This window comes from Desmodus rotundus, chromosome 7, assembly GCF_022682495.2.
Source record: "Desmodus rotundus isolate HL8 chromosome 7, HLdesRot8A.1, whole genome shotgun sequence".
In the NCBI taxonomy this organism is placed as follows: Eukaryota; Metazoa; Chordata; class Mammalia; order Chiroptera; family Phyllostomidae; genus Desmodus; species Desmodus rotundus.
In genome coordinates, this window is record NC_071393.1 from 31,836,883 (window position 1) to 31,851,794 (window position 14,912).

Sequence of the window (14,912 nt, forward strand, 5' to 3'; positions counted from 1 at the left end):
GTTGTCTGTGTCCATGAGTTTTTTCTCTCTTTCTTTTTTTGCTCAATCACTTCCTCCACCCAGGACCTCACCCCTGGCAGCTGTCATCCTGCTCTCTTTCTATGAATCTGTCTCCATTTTGCTTGTTAGTTCAGTTAGTTCATTAGATTCCACATATAAGTGAAATCACATGGTATTTGTCTTCATTGGCTGGCTCATTTCACTTATCATAAGGCTCTCCAGGTGTATCCATGCTATTGCAAAAGAGTACATTATGTAAATGCACTATAAGTGTCACCTCAATAAAGTCAATGAAAAGGAAAAAATAAAAAAGTCAAACTCATAGAAACAGAGAGTAGACTGGTGGTACAAACTTCCAATTAGGAGATGAATAAGTTCTGGGGTCTAATGTACAATTAAGAATACTGTATTGTTTATGGGAAGTTCTCAATGTCATCAATAGGTTCTGTGACTTTAAGTGAAATTGTGTATAATGAAACCAGTTTTATCTTAGGCTAATTGATGTGAAGTGTTAAGTTCCTAGGGCATCTCATCAACATTATGACAAAATAATGTTATGACAAGATGTTGAGCAAAATTATGTTGAGTGCAAAGATGTAAGGATCTGAAGTACTTGAAAGTTGCTGAGAGAATAGAACTTAAATGTTCTTACAATTGAAAAATGGTCACTATGTTAGGTTAGAGCTTACTATGGTAATAATTTCACAATATATAATACCTCACATCATCACATCATATACCTTAAATGTGCACAGTGCTTATGTCAATTACACCTGAATAAAGATTGAAAAAAGAAAAAGAACCATTATTCTAGCCCTACCAAATTAAATGGAATTCTTAAAACTCACTGTGCCACTTACTCTTTAGTGTCTTTTCATATACTGTCACTCTCTTTCCTTCTCTACAAAATACATGCTCCTTTTTTTCTGCTGCACCAACTTTCTGCCCATGTTTTGAGACTCAGCTCAAGGATCAATCCCTCTTGTGAAGCCTTTCCTGACCACCCCACCCCGGGACAGCTCTGGAGTGTTCATCAGCATCCCCGGGGTCCTTTCAGAGGCAAGGGCTTGTCTTTTTACCTGAGTATCTTAATGTGTAATACAATGCCTGGCATGTGGAAGTTCTAAAATCGGATTAATGAAAAATGCTTTGAATGACATGGCAGTGTTAGTTCTCCCCAGGCCATTTGGGAATGAATACAATAAAAGAGTTAAAACCATGTTTTCTGGCACCAACTCCCTTTTGGTTTTTCTCAGTCTATATCACTAGATCAGAATCTTGTTATTTAGATCCCTGATGTGGTCTCCTAACAGATTTCCTTGACAGAGTTTCTCTCCACCAAAACACACTACATTCAATCCACAAGCAGATTCATCTCCCTAAAATTAATATTTATACCACTTTTTGGTGTAAAACTTTAATCTCTATTTTTTCTACCCAATAAAGTTCAAACTCCTTAGCATATATGGTGTGCATATATATGGTATACACACACATATACATATGCACACCATATATGCTATATATGTGCACACCATGTGTGCTATATATATGTGCACACCATATATGCTACATATATGCACATACCATATGTGCTACATATATATGCACACCATATATGCTATATATATGCACACCATATATGCTGTATATATATGCACACTATATGTGCTATATATATGTATACACACACAAACACATATAATCTTCACAATTTGACCATTACCTTATTTTATTGGTTTATCTAACATTTCTTCCCAAGAAACCTGTTGCCACCATCTCTATGGCTAATGATGGCTGATACCAACCAATAACTGCCAGGTCTCTGTGTTTGCTGGTGTCAGCCTTTTTCTTTTCTTTTTTTTTTTTTTTTGTATGAAAAAGAATTTTTTTTTATTGTTATTTAATTACAGTTGTATGCCTTTTCTCCCCATCCCTTCACCCCACCCCAGGTGAACCCACTTCCCTCCCCCCTCTCCACCCTCCCCCTTGGATTTGTTCATGTGTCCTTTATAGTAGTTCCTGTAATCCCCTCTTCCCACTGTCCCCGCCCCCACCCCCCCACCCCCGCCCTTGCTATTGTTACATTGTTCTTAACTTCAATGTCTCTGGTTATATTTTGTTTGCTTTTTCCTTCTAGTGCTTATGTTCCAGTTAAAGGTGAGATCATATGGTATTTGTCCCTCACTTCCTGGCTTATTTCACTTAGCATAATGCTCCATTGTCATTTCCATCCTTACCACCACAACTCTCCACATCCATTACTTGTTCTTACTTTTCTTTTTCTTGTGCACCTTGTGCTTTGTATTTGTACCACACCACTGGAAAGTAATCCCACCATTCTAATCTTCTCTCTAATGCTTACTTATTCCACCCACTTTGAACTTGTCACATTGCATTATCTTGAAGAAGCCAGAACATTTGAGTTCTAATTCTAGCTTCATCATTTAAAATAAAAAATGATTTAATCATTTTTGATGGGAATGGTGATATATACCTATTTAAACTTTGTTATCATGTGATGAAGATCAATATGGAGTGGTATTAGTGTGAAAGTACTATAAACTGTTAAGGAGCCTCTTGTTTTGTTATATTTTATCTTTTATATTGGTTTGTGAGTCTTACAAAAAAAGCCAGACCTGCGGTATATGCAGTAGTACTTTCCCTTTGTGTCCTGAACAATTGAAGTATGATGCTTTGCTCCTAACAGGTACTCAGGAAGTATCTATGGACTGAATGATGAATCATCTCCACAGGAAAGAGAGTGAGCCAGTTAACTGTCCTTGTAGGATTTGTTTGTTGACAAATGTGGAATCATGGAGATTCTCTGACACTCTCCTCTTAAGCTTCTCTTTCCTCTACCTCCCCAACACACTCATGCTCACATCCACTTGTTCCCGGATCTTGCCAGCTGTCACTGCTTTAGGAAGTAAATAGCAGAATCATAATCACCCGGCATTCATTTTACCTTGGTGCTTGTGCTTGTGCTTGGATGAGCCACTGGAGCCTTGCCCAAGCCTGAGACCTGGAATGTGTTCTGGACCTGAGCATATTTTTTTTTTTGGTTATAATAAAAATGACAAAGGCCAGTGACTTATCCCACGAAGGTATGAGGAAAGAGTAATACAGGTGGAGTTAGAAGTTTGAGACATAGCTTTGTGGCTCTTGATTTTTAGTATTTTATACAAATCATCATCCAAAACATGTACTCTGGAAAAGTATTTAGTGGGAAATCCATGATGGTGGAGGAGCGAGTAGAAGGTACACTAACCTCCTCCCACAACCAATCTGGAATTACAACTAAATTGTGGAGAAATCACCTGGAACAAACAACTGAACAATAGTGAGAGAGAAGACTTACAACCACAGACAGACAGAAGAATTACCTTTAGCACAACCTGCCTGGTAGGGAGTGCAATGGGTACATGAGAGGGCTGGCTGGGTGCCACCAGGAGGCAGCTGAAGCCCCAGAGAGATATTTAAGTGACCAGTTGGATCCTCCTGAGAAGAGTGGGATACTAAACCCTAAGCTGGGACCCCCAGCCTAGAGCACCAGAGCCCCAAAAGTGCACAAATAACATCTAGCAGTGAAACGTGGCAGGGTTTCACTCTGCCAGAGACATATGCCTGGAGATGCAAAGAGCCATTGAAAGGGCCGATGCATAAAGTTTCATTTGCAGCCACTTTCCTCTAGACATCTCTTAAGCTTTTCTTTCTTTCTCCCCCCCCCCTTATTCCCATCACACCTACAGACATTTTAGCTTATTTTTGTTGATAGTGCTGTGGTGGATCTTTCCAATTTGGTTCCTATTTTTAATTTATTTACTTTTCCTCCATTTTATTTCTCTCATTTTATTTTATTTTAATTTCTGTTTAAACATAATATTATATGCTTCCCTTCTCTTATTCCATTCTGCCTTCTTCATTCTCTTTTTTATTTATGATGCAAATTTTACTTTCTCCCTTAGCATTGTTATGATTTCCTACTCTTAGTACTGCTCCTCACTCTGCTCTCTCAAAATCGTTTTTCTTTAAGTAGGTCATTTCATATTTGTTCTCCTTTCTTACAATAGTCTTAATCTCTTCACACCCTAGTTAATACTGGTTCATTTACATTGATAATGGGATGCAGGTGGGAGTTATTTTCATTGGTGGGGTTTCTTTTCTGGGGTACGTGTTTTTTTTGGCAGCACGTGCACAACAGCATATAAGACATGGTAGGTGGACTGACCCTCATTCAACCAGCTGGAGGGAAGAGCCCAACGAAGAATGACCCAACAATCAAAACCCAGTTACATCCGGAGAGCCAATATAAATGTCATAAAGGGCATCCCAAAAACATCAAGTTCAGGAGATCAAGGAGACTGTAACACTGAATGCTGCAGGTCTCCTACCATAGAAATTCACACCACAAAGACAAGGAGGCAAAACAGACCAACTTAAGAAGCAGAAGCAAACAAAAAGAATTTCCCCCAAAATGAGATGACAAACAACCCCTAATCAAAAGGAAAGGAGAAATCCTCAGAGTGCTAAATGAAATAGAGGGAAGTAAACTATCAGATATTGAGTTCATAGCAGTGGTTATAAGGAAGCTCAATGAGCTCAGTGAGAATTACCCAAACCTAGAGGGAAGCTACAAGGAACTTATTGCAAACTACATCAGCATAAAAAAGGACAAAGAAACTACCAAGAAGAACCAGGAAGAAATGAAAAACACATTTTCTGATTTCAAGAACTCAGTAGAAGGAATTAAAAGCAGGCTAGATGAAGAAGAGGGTTGAATCAGCAAGCTGGAGAACAAGGTAGAAAAAAATTCCTAGAAACAGCAAGAAGAAAAATGACCTAAAAAGAAATATGAGAGCTTAAGGGAACTGCAGGACATCATTAAACATAATAATATCCATATATTAGGAACACCAGAAGGTAGAGAAGATGAGCAAGGGATAGAAAACTTGCTTAAAAAGGTTATGATGGAAAACTTCCCTAATTTGATGAGAAAAATAGTCACACAAGTCCAGGAAGCACAGAGGGTCCCGATCAAGATGAATCTAAAGAGGCCAACTCCAAGACACATCATAATTAAAATGGTAAAATTCAAAGACAGAATCTTCAAGGCAGCAAGGGAGGAATAGGAGGTAACATACAAGGAAGCTCCGATAAAGCTAGCAGCTGACTTCTCAACAGAAACACTATAAGCCAGAAGGGAATGGCAAAAAATACTCCAATTAACAAAAATCAAAGGCCTGCAACCAAGACTACTCTACCCAGAAAGGCTCTCATTTAAAATGGAAGGCCAATAAGGAGTTTCCCGGACAAAGCAAGGCTCAAAGAATACACCACCAAACCAGCATTGGAAGATATGCTAAAGGGACTGCTTTAAGAAGATGAAGAAAAAGAGTGATAGAGAGAGGAACACAGGTACAAAGTGGAAAAGTGGCAATAAATACCTATCAGTAGTAACCTTAAATGTAAATGGATTAAATGCACCAATCAAAAGACATAGGGTAGCTGAATGGGTAAGAAAACGTGACCCACACTTATGCTGCTTACGATTCAGAACAAAGGACCTACACAGATAGAAAGTGAAGTGATAGAGAAAAAAGTACTCCAAGCAAATGGGCAGGAAAAAAAAAAGTCAGGGTAGCAATACTTCTATCAGACAAAATAGACTTCAAACAAATGAACAGAAAAATACTTCATAATACGGGAAGAATCCATCAAGAAGACATAAACATTGTAAACATATATAACCCAATAAAGGAGCACCCAAGTATATAAGGAGAATCCGGAGGGCTTCAAGAAAGATATAGAGAGTAACACACTTTTACTAGGGGATTGTAACACTCCATTGTCAGCTATAGGTAGATCTTCCAAACAAAATATCAGCCAGGATATTGTGGCATTGAACAACACCCTGGATGGAGTGGACTTAACTGATATATAGAGCCTTTCATCCCAAAGAAGTAAAATACACATTCTTTTCAAATGCGCGTGGAACATTTTCAAAGATAGACCACATGATAGGACACAAAACAAGCCTCAACAAATTCAAGAAAATTGATAAATCATATCAAGCATTTTCTTGGACCACAAGGGCTTGAAAGTAGAAACCAACCTCAAGTTAAAAAAACCCTCAAAAACATTCAAATTTATGGAGATTGAATAGTATGCTATTAAACAATGATTGGCCTAATGATGAGATCAAGGAAGAAATCGAAAAGTCTGGAAACAAATGCAAATGAATATCCAAGAGTGCAAAACTTATGGGACACAGGGAAGGCAGTCCTGAGAGGGAAGTTCATAGCAATACAGGCCTACCTACAAAAGACAGAAACATTTCAAACAAACAACCTAACCCTACATCTACAAGAACTGGAGGAACAACAACAAAGTACAGAGTGAGTACAGGAAGGAAATAATCAAGATCAGAGCAGAATTAAATGACATGGAGTCTAAAAGAACAATTCAAAGGATCAACAAATCCAGGAGCTGGTTCCTTAAAAAGATAAACAGAATTGACAAGCCTTTAACCAGACTCATAAGAAAAAAAAGAGAGATGACCCAAATAAATAAAATCAGAAATGAAAAATTACAACTGAGACCACAGAAAACAAATATTGTTAGAAATTACTATGAACAAGTATATGCCAAGAAATTTGAAAACCTAGGTGAAATGGACAAATTTCTAGAAACATAATTCTCCAAAACTGAATCAAAAGAAGCAGAAAGGCTGAACAGACTGATAATAGCTAGAGAAATTGAAACAGTAATCAAAAATACTCCTGGCACACAAAAGCCCTGGACTAGACAGTTTCACAGGAGAATTTTATAAAACATTTAAGGAGAGCTAACCCATATCCATCTCAAACTACTCCAAAAAATGCAAGAAGAAGGAAGACTCTCAAACTCTTTTTATGAGGCTAGCATCGTCCTAATCCCAAAACCAGATAAAGACACAACAAAGGAAGAAAACTATAGGGCAATATTGCTGATGAACATAGATGCTAAAATCCCAACAAAATACTGGCAAACCATGTCCAGCAATACATTACAAAGATCATACACCATGACCAAGTGGGATTCATCCCAGGGATGCAAGAAGGTAAAATATTCACAAATCAATAAATGTAGTACATCACATAAACAAAAGGAAAGACAAAAATCACATCATCATCTAAATAGATGCAGAAAAAGCATTTGATAAGGTATAGCACTCATTTATGATCAAAATGCTCAGCAAAGTTGGAGTAGAGGGAGCACACCTCAATATAATAAAGTTCATACATGTGAAACCCATAGCCAACATCAAATTCAACGGGCAAAAACTAAACACTTTCCACCAAGATTAGGAACAAGACAAGGGTGTCCACTTCACCACTTCTACTCAACATAGTATTAGAACTTCTAGCCACAGTGATCAGACAAGAAAAAAAAATCCCTTATTATGTAAAATGATAAAGGGACTTATTTAAAAAATAAGATAAAAATATGAACAGTAAAATGACAACAAACTCACAACTATCAACAATCAAACCTAAAAAAAAAACAAAACAAAAATAAACTAAGCAAACAACTAGAACAGGAACAGAATCACAGGTATGGAGATCACATGGAGGCTTATCAGTTGGGGAGGGAAGAGGTAGAAAAGGGGAAAAGGTACAGGGAATAAGAATAAATTAAGGTAGAAAATAGACAGGGGGAGGTTAAGAATAGTATAGGAAATGCAGAAGCCAAAGAACTTATATGTACGACCCATGGACATGAAATAAAGGTGGGAGAATGTGGGCGGGAAGGGTTTGCAGGGAGGAGGGGGATAAGGGGGGGGTAATGGGACAACTGTAATACGTAATCAATAAAATATATTTAAAAATTGGAAAAAAGAAATAAAAGTCATTGAAATTGGAAAGGAGGAAATAAAACTCATTGTTTACAGATAACATGATAGTGTACATAGAAAACGCTATAGATTTCACCAAAAAACTACTCGACTTAAGAAGAGAATTTGGAAAAATGGCGGGATACAAAGTCAACATTCAGAAATTGAAGGCATTTTTGTACACCAACAACGAAATATTAAAAACAGAAATTAGGACAAAAATCCCATTGCTATAGCAATAAAAAAAATAAATTGCCTAGGAATAAACCTAACTGAGGAGGTAAAAGGCCTATACTCATAACTGCAGAACTCTGAAGAAAGAAATTAAGCCAACAAATAAATTGAAGCCAACACCATGTTCATGGATTGGAAGAATTAACATCATCTAAATGTCCATCCTACCCAAAGCAATTTATAGATTCAATGCAATCCCTGTTAAAATACCAATGACATCCCTGGCTGGTGTGGCTCAATAGATTGAGTGGTGGCCTACGAACCAAAGTGTCATCAGTTCAACTCCTAGTCAGGGCACATGCCTGGGTTGTGGGCCAGGTCCCTGTAGGGGGCACTAGATAGGATACCATACATTGATATTTCTCTCCCTCTCTTTCCTTCCGTTCCCCTCTCTCTAAAAATAAATAAATAAAATCTTTAAAAAATACCAAAGACACATTTCACAGATATAGAATAAACATTTCAAAAATTTATATGGAACTATAAATGACCCCAAATATCCTCAGCAATTTTGAGAAAGAAGAACAAATAGGAGGGATCACAATACCTGATATCAAACTATATTACAAGTCCACCAGTCTGTTACTGGCATAAAAACAGACACATAGATCAGTGGAACAGAATAGAGAGCCCAGAAATAAACCCATGTCTCTATGGTCAATTAATATTCAACAAAAGGGGCAGGAGCACAAAATGGAGTAATGATAGCCTCTTCAATAAATGGTGTTGGGACATCTGGACAGCTACATGCAAAAAAATGAAACTTGATCTCCAACTTACATCATACACAAAAATAAACTCAAGATGGATAAACAACTTAAATATAAGTCATGATACCATAAAAGTCCTAGAGGAGAACATAGGCAAGAAAATCTCACATACTTCATGCAGCAATATTTTCACTGATATTTCCTTAGAGAACACGATTAAAGAAAAGAATAAACAAATGAACTATATCAAATTAAAACACTTCTGCATGACTAGAGAGAACATCAGCAAAATGAAAAGGGAACCAACAGTATGGGAAACTATATTTGCCAATGATACCTCGGACAAGGGTTTGATCTCCGAGATATGTAAATAATTCACACAACTCCACTCCAGGAAGACAAATAATCCAATTAAAAAATGGGCAAAGGACCTGGACACTTCTCCAATGAGGATATATAGAGGACCCAGAGACATATGAAAGGATGTTCTGCATCACTAGCCATCAGAGAGATGCAAATTAAAATCATAATGAGATACCATTTCACACCAGTCAGAATGGCCATCATAAACAAATCAACAAACAACAACTGCTGGTGAGGATGCAGAGAAAAGGGAACTCTAGTACACTGTTGGTGGGAATGCAGACTGGTGAGGCCACTGTGGAAAACAGCCTGGAATTTCCTCAAAAAATTACAAATGGAACTGTGTTTTGAACCAGCAGTTCCACTGCTGGCATTACCCTAAGAATCCTGAAATACCAATTCAAAATAACCTATGCACCCCATGTACAATAGCCAAGTGTAAGAAACAGCCTAAGTACCCAACAGTAAATGAGTGAATCAAAAAACTGGGGTACATTTACACAATGGAATACTATGCAGCAGAAAGAAGGATCTTCTACCCTTCACAACAGCATGGATGGAACTGGAGAGCATTATTTGAAATGAAATGAGCCAGGCAGTGAAAGAGAAATACCATATGATCTCATGTGTGAGTGGAACCTAATCAACAAACCAAACAATTGAGGAAAATTGAATCAGATTCATGGCAATAAAGAAGAAACTGACAGATTCTAGAAGGGAAGGGAGGAGGGGGATAACAGAGGAGGAAGGGTAAGGGTCAAGTCAAGGAACATGTATAAAGGACATGAGGGTAAAGACAACAGGGGGAGGATTTAATGAGGAAGGTGGGGGTGGGCAGTCAGGGTAGAGTAATGGGGGGAAAATGGGGACAACTGTGACTGAACAACAGTTAATTAAAAAACTGTAGTTACAAAAAGAAAAAAAAAAGCCCACAACAAAACATGTACTCTAACAGATACTTCTGCAGAGAGTAAAGAGTTATTGACATGATTATGAAAGGGAACAGGTCCTCAGAATAAAGGACTCATGGTGCATCTGGTACTGTCAATGAAGCCGAGATCCAGGTTAAGTGTTACCTTTGAGGAGTGCCTGAGACAGCTGTCTGGGTGTCACATCTGTGCTGTGCCAAGCCGTGTTGCAGTCCAGGTCAGAAAGAAAAATCAGTAATATTGATTCTACCTTTAAAAATTATATTTTGTTCATCATGAATTTTTGCTCTTTTTATTATATTGCTTTAAAATTTTATCTTGTTTATTTAGCTTTTGTCTCACATTAAATCTATACCCAAAGCAAATACCTTACTCATCTGACATTATTCCCAGTCTTAATTTGCTTGATTTTAATGTGTATGTCTGTGTGTATACTGGTAACAAATAAAATACATTTAAAAATTGTCTCAATTGACATTGAAATTAAGAACAATCTGACAATAGCCAGGGGGGAGTGGGGAGGGGCCAGTGGGGAGAGGGGATTACAGGAACTACTATAAAGGACACCTGGACAAAATCAAGGGGGAGGGTGGAGGTACAGGAGGGAGGTGGGTTCGGCTGGGGTGGGGTGGAGGGATGGGGAGAAAAGGCACACAACTGTAATTGAATAACAATAAAAACTAAAAAAAATTTAAAAATAAATTTTAACAAATTGTCTCAGTTATAGAAAAGTGCTTGCTTCCCAGACTGCAAATTGTTGAATGATCATTATTATTATAATATCAACATTTAGTGGCTAATTGTTTTTTTATTCCTAAAAGATGTTTTCTAGAATGTTGTGGTTGTGTCTCCCTTCTTGGAATTCAAAGCCTAGCAGGATATACGCAGGGAACATTTAGATGCAGTTGACAATGTTCTAGATGCTCTGAGTAGTAGGTTTACATGCTTTGTATTCTATTTCTCACAGCAACCCTGAGTGATAATGCAGTCACTTTTAAAACTAAACTTTATTTTTAGAGTACTTCTGGTTCACAACAAAATTGTTGTGAACCAACAATTCTATGAAAGCACAGAGCTCCCATATTTGTCACCCTGATTACCTCTCTTCCCACACACCTCCCCTGCAACCAACACCCCCCGCCAGAGTGGTACATTTGTCACAATCAATGAACCTACATTGAAATATCATCATCACCCAAAGTCCATAGTTTAACTAAGGTTCATTCTTGGTATTGTATATCCTGTGGGTTTGGACAAATGCATAATGATGTGTGTCCACCAGTGTAATATCATATGTAATAGTTTCATTGCCTTAAAAGTCCTTTGTGCTCCACATAGTCCTCCCTACCCCAACCCTGTAATAACTGACCCTTTTACTGTCTCCATAGCTTTGCCTTTCCCAGAATGTCACACAGTTGGAATCATATAATATATAGCCTTTCACATTGGCTTGTTTCACTTGGCAATACTTATTTAAGATTCCTTCCTGTCTTTTCATGGCTTGATAATTTATTTTTTACCTGTAAGTAATATTTCATTGTCTGGATGCTATTATATTTTCATCTGAGGAAAACAAGACTCAGTGAGATAAAGTACCTACAACAAAGGCAAAATGAACAAAGAGAAGAGGTTTGAGATCCAAATCTCCTAATGCCATTTCAAGTGCTGTTTCCATGAATCTACAGGTGCTTCAGATGAGAAAGTAGTGAACATGTCCAAATATTTATGGATACTAAAATAAAATGCTTCAATTGGGGCCTCAGATGAATGGAGCAGTCTTTAAACTTCATTTTTAGATATGGCTTGATTGGGACAAGCTGTCATTTATTCTTCGGTTATTCCGGAAAGGTTGCATGGAATGTACAGTTATTAGGAGGCATTTTAAAGGCTTCTTAAAGGATGAAAGTTAGACTGGGACTTGCAAATTTCCCAAGCGTATGATGAAAATTGAGAAATGTAGGACATGTGAATCAGTTAACTTACTGAGAAACTCCCCCTACACAGCACGTATAGTCTTATATACCAGCTATCAAATTAGCACAACTAAAAGATGACACAAACTGAACTCACAATAGATTCAAGTTTATGTTTCTCTTATTGTGATATTTTCCTTCCTCACTTAATGTGGCCACCAGAGTAGTGGTGTAATGTGGAAAACCAAAGCTCAGAAAAGTGGTTTGTACAATTACCAAAGAGCCAGCAAGTGGTACAGTTAGGATTTCCGGTCACATCTGTTTGGTTCCAATGTGTTTACTCTTTCTAGTATACCATAATGCTTTTTCTTAAGCTCAGTTTCCAAGATAAATGTTGTTTCTGCTTTTTATATGTTGGCCATGTTGAATGTGCTATTACTTGGAAGCCTTGTAAAGACAGGCATGGTAATTAAAATGGATAGGAGGAGAGAAGTTTCAGGAGCATGTTGTAAGTTTAGTGTTGGCTCTGAAATATGCAAGTGCTCACTAAAGGAAACACTCAAAGTTATCAGTTCAGTTCTCTAAACTGCATATTCATTCTCTCTCTCTTTCTGTCTCAAACATAATTCCTTTGTGATTTAAAATTAGTCACTTGTGGACCACTTTGGAAGTGGTAAGAAATGACTTACGATATGTTTAAAAACACTGAGTTGACAGCTAAATGGAATGGAATGTGTCTTGGAGCAGTTCTCAGTTTGTCATTTACTCTATTTAAATTCAAGGTCCCTGTGCCTCATCTGTTTTCTGAGCTGCGGAAGCTCTAACTTGAGAATCGAGAGAGGAATGCCAGTTAATCTCCATGTCCACTTCTCTGCAAGCGTGGATTTGAAGGAATGAGTCCCAGAAAATAGATGGTAAGACACTAAACCTGTTTCTAGTCAGGATTGGCATGTGCAAAGATGCATTGGGTAGATAGCAGTTATGTAAATAGACCACTGAGCTGCAGTCAGGGACTGGGTTCTGGACCTGGCTTCTCACGCAACCTAAATAGTAATTCAGAAGCATCCAATGAGTGCTAATGTGTAGAAAAGCAGATGTAGCAGGTGATAAAATAACTATCTATAATATACACATATATCTTATGTACATTTAAATTCTAAAGTTGTTATGGCAGAAATAGAATCAAATTACATCAGAAGAAATCACAGAGTTCTGATTAGTCTTATTGCCCTAGAGTATAAATAAGAAAATTTGTTAATAATCATTGCCATTGAAAATTAGTAAGAAACAAATAATTTTTGTTACCACATGTTTTTCTTACAAAAATTATTACCATGCTATTCTAGGAAACACTGGTATGTTTCTGAAGTAAAACAGTGTGTTGTTTTTTTTTAACAATGTTATATCAAATTAGGTAACAATTACATATAGACCATGCATTTAATAAATGAAGCATAATTTTCTATGCAATTCATGATTTAATAGTCTCTTCATTGGTTCTTTGTACTGAGAAAGGGCCTTATCATTGCCTGCTTTGTTCTTAGACTAACAACAGACTCTCTAATCTTCAACCTCTTTAGTACCAAGGAGCTCTTCTTGATTAACTTCCAGGATGTTTTCTGTGGCTTTTTGGGGGGAAGTGTTTCCAGAATATTTTTTTCTGAGAAGCTGTGTGTCTTCAGTCTTCTTTTCCTCCCATTCTTCAGTTTTCCAAGACTCATGGTATGAAACTATTAGCAGATATATTGCAGAATCATAATTCTGCCTCTTTAAAGAGCACCTGCTTTGGTGGTAAACACATCTGGGAGTGTACTGTATCATTCTCCTGCAGCTTGAATATGTTTCTTTTTTGGATGATCATCTAAATTCAAACTGAAAAGTTTTACCCTTGAAGTTACTACTTACAGTTTGGGGTTTTGAATAGATGGTCCTGATGCAACATAATCAGCTATGTCAATTTCAGTTTTTTTAAGTCTTCACTTAAGGATATGTTTATTGATTTTTTGAGAGAGAGGAAGAAGAGGGCAGAGAGAGACAGACAGACAGACAGACACTGATGTGAGAGAGAAGCACCGATTAGTTGCCTCCCATATGTGCCTGAACCAGGGACCGACCCCACATCCTTTTGCTGTATGGGATGATGCTCCAACCAGCTGAACCACCCAGCCAGGGCTCCACTATGTCAATTCCAATTGGAAAATGCTTCTTGCATTTTTAATCACTGTGTAGTACAGCTGGCCACTCAGTGCAGAGATCTTAAGAGCTTCACAATGCTTTTTAATTGCTACAGGAGTCGATTGCAGAAAATTGGGGGTGTTGAAAAGTTCTAGAGTTCCCTCCTTTGCCATGGGCACCCCCATTTTACTGGGTAACTCATTTGGACAGGAAGAGGTAATGCAGAGGGTCTGAGTGCTGCTGCAACAGGTAAACACTGGCCAGTCCTGGTCAATGACCATTTCCTGTGTCCTGGGAGGTAGTACCTTTCTTCTCACTGACCTTTCAGATTTGGAAATTCTTTCTGCTGTACCTGAGCTTGATATCCTTGTGGCAGTCACTCTGTGCTTGTGACCAGCCCCGCCCCACAGCAGTGGATACAGCATGCAGGGTCCTGGGCCCTGGGCTGCAGGGTCAGCCATGTGGGGAGTGAGGAGGCTGCCTAGCTATGAATATGGAAAGCCCATTCATATTCTCTTTGTACAATGTGGGCTAAAAATAATTATAGTATTTACTACCTACAAATTAGCTGGGTGGTGTTCTGCAGATTTGGGCATTAGTTTTCGTCTGCAGAATGAGAGGATATTGGAGACTTTGAACTCTGTTGCCAGTGATTTTGTAAATACACCTCTGATTGGGGTGTGCTTCAGCTGAGTCTTCTTAGTTCAGGTGC

At 37.9% G+C, this 14,912-nt stretch overlaps 1 long non-coding RNA gene and 1 pseudogene across 1 annotated transcript in view; one reads left to right on the forward strand and one right to left on the reverse strand.

The window, feature by feature from the left end:
* LOC123479434 (uncharacterized) overlaps positions 1-14,912 on the forward strand; it is a 377,575-nt gene that overhangs the window by 47,392 nt on the left and 315,271 nt on the right. The window contains exon 3 of the long non-coding RNA XR_006655048.3: positions 12,808-12,939. This is a non-coding gene — a long non-coding RNA (uncharacterized lncRNA). The remainder of the gene's footprint in view (positions 1-12,807; positions 12,940-14,912) is intronic.
* On the reverse strand, positions 13,466-14,661 carry LOC112301698 (small ribosomal subunit protein mS35 pseudogene; annotated as a pseudogene).